Raw genomic sequence first — 3,208 nt, 5'->3', positions numbered from 1 at the left:
GCAATGAATAGGGTATACTTCATTGGCTGGTCGAAAAATGATTACCTTTTTTTTTTCCAGAGCATTTGGACACTGCATGCTGGATGAGCTTTACGTTTACGTCCCTCTAATTTTTGCAGCCTGGTCCATTTATTTTTAAAGGTGCCTTAACTTGAATAAACCGTTGGGAAAATTTGTGGAGAAGCCTTATCATATAATGTCAGTCCATCTCATTCTGTTGTTACCAATAACATCTCTTATACAAAATGTAATGGTTACATACTTTTACTGATTAGTGATGGCGGTTTATACACTCATAATGTTGAGAAAATGCAGTGATGATATAATAAACAGATTCATTATGAAATTTAAAAGATTTTTTTTGTTTGTTTTTACAAAAACCTTTCAAGCTGTAACAGATTTCAATCATTAAAGTATACTTGCATTATAATACGGTTAAAGCTATTAAAATATAGAAATGAAAACCACAGTATATCCTTTTATTCGGAAGCTTCCACACATTAAGGTCATCCTTCTATTTGAATTTTTGAGTGGTACAAATGATTAGGCTTGGCTATTCATTTTATTTTGCTATATTATATAGCTGCTTTGTTGTGTAAAGGTAAAAATCTGGTATAATATCTGGACATTTCAATTGTTTGCACTTACATTTATTCAAGTAGCAGACGCTTTTATCCAAAGCAATTTATAATTGATGAATGCAACAAGAAATTCTTCATAAAGAGGCAAATAAACACAGGAAGTGCTATTAATACAACATTTCAGACATTCAGATTAGTACACGCTAGAACTGGGAGGGACTACGGAAAAGTGAAAGCAAAGTTTTTTTTAATTATTATTAATATTATTATGCATGGGATGCAATCAAATGTTGACAAGAGACTGAATATTGAACATAGTCAGGGATTGAGCATTCTGGATGGGGATAGGAATATCATTCCACCAGCAAGGAACGGTGAACAAAAATGCTCTGGAAAGTGACTTTGTGCCACTCTGTGGTACCATCAGAACGCTCTGAATAGAAGATAATACATTGTGAAAAAGCAGTTTGCAGTAATAGCTATTGCAGCAGTGTTCACCTGTTCACACTGACAGATCCACTAGGTGTTTCTATTAATAAGGAGAAAAGTATCAAGTCCAATTAAATTGTTTTTACAATTTGAATTGAATTATGAGAAAACTATTTTAAATAGTTTTAATTAATCATTAAAAACTGAAATAAAAGAAAATATTTTTGATTAAAATGTAACTAAATTTCAATGAAAATGAGAAATGTTGACTTGGCGACTAACTGAAATAAAATAACTTGAAGTAGCATTGCTAAAAACAAAACTGAATACATATTTAAAAATGACAAATATATATTATAAAAAATAATTTTAAATAAAAAATGTAAATGACAAGCACATAACAAAATTACTAAAACTTAAACTGAAAACTTAAAAGCTCATTCAAAATATTAAATACTACAATAGTATACAAATATGATTAAAATAAAACCGGTACTTTTAACTAATTCAGATGATAAAAGTGGCTCAGGGCTGCCTTTCCCAAAAGCATCGTAATCCTAAATTGATCGTAGCTCCATTGGTGGCAATGGGTCTACGATGTTCTTAGGCTTACGATGCTTTTGGGAAACGCAGCCCAGACTAGTTAGGATATTTTTTACAAAAAGGTGATTTCCAAGGTGATAACTATATGTCACTTCATTAAATGTGCAATAAAAGCGGTCCACATAAGGATCCTTGACAGGCAGTAGCATTCAGAGATAGAGTTGAGGATGTTGGGATGATTCATTGTTGCTCACTTATTCAAAGTTGATGATGAACATTTGAAGTCACTTTGATATTGCAGAGCTCTATTTTACAAAGATCATTCTCACGTGCTCCTCTCTTTTCTGAGCATGACAAGACAGCAGTGGTGATATCATCCTGCTTCTATCTCTTTTGCCCATAATGCAGGGCTTCTTAGAACTGCCACAATGGAGGTCTTCTTTACGTGTAAAGGAACTATAGACTGAACAAATGTTGCATATCTGCACATGCCTTCACAACAAAACTGGGGATGATGTGACAGCCCGGAGCCTTTAGTAAGTATGATCAGATTTCTGGGTCAATGGTACTGTCCTGAACAAATGAACAAAAGTTGTCAGGAAGCAGTCATGACAGTTACTCTCATAGATAGCTCTTGTTTTACTGAGATCATAATATGGATTTAAATATCATTTCATGTGTCTGGAATTGAGAGCATCCGACCTAGCTCAGTGCCTGTTTCACCATTTACCCATGGTGCTAAGTTTGGCTATATGTGCATCTCATCGTAAATGTAGCCTGTAACACAATCCACAGACAGAATGATGTTTCCAGCAGCTACACAGAAAATAAAGAAGAGATCCCATTGAGGTAGCAATAAAGTTACTTAATATAGAATGTGATTTAGCTAAGCAGCACCGAATGTCTCGTAGAGCTGGTCATGCTGGTTGGCACTTGCCTTTTGTAGAAGGGTAGGGAGCAAGAGAACAGAATATATATCAAAGCATTAAAAAGCCTTATTGTATACACACACTACTGTTCAAAACTCGAGGCTCAATAAGATTTTTTAATGTTTTGATAAATATTCAGTAAAAACAGTAATATTGTGAAATATTACTACAATTACAAAAATAACATTGCAACTATTTTCTATTTTAATATATTTTAAAACGTAATATATTCCTGTGATGGCAAAGCGGAATTTTCAGGAGCCATTCCTCTAGTCTTCAGTGTCACATGATCGTTCAGATTTTTTTTTTTTTTGGAACCAGGGTTCAGAATTTCAAGACACGTTTTATAGATAAGATGGATGGATGGATGGATAGATAGATAGATAGATAGATAGATAGATAGATAGATAGATAGATAGATAGAAGTCAATTCAGTTTCAAGACATGTTTTATCTTAGATGGATGGATGGATGGATAGATAGATAGATAGATAGATAGATAGATAGATAGATAGATAGATAGATAGATAGATAGAAGTCAATTCCGTTTCAAGACATGTTTTATCTAAGATAGATAGATAGATAGATAGATAGATAGACAGATAGATAGATGGATAGAAGTCAATTCCGTTTCAAGACATGTTTTATATAAGATGGATGGATGGATGGATAGATAGATAGATAGATATGTAGCGTCTCGACCAATCTGACACACTAATTTTAATTT

The sequence above is a fragment of the Sinocyclocheilus grahami genome, unplaced genomic scaffold, assembly GCF_001515645.1.
Source record: "Sinocyclocheilus grahami isolate Dianchi unplaced genomic scaffold, SAMN03320097.WGS_v1.1 scaffold219.1, whole genome shotgun sequence".
Lineage (NCBI taxonomy): Eukaryota > Metazoa > Chordata > Actinopteri > Cypriniformes > Cyprinidae > Sinocyclocheilus > Sinocyclocheilus grahami.
Note: the sequence above shows the minus strand (reverse complement) of the source record.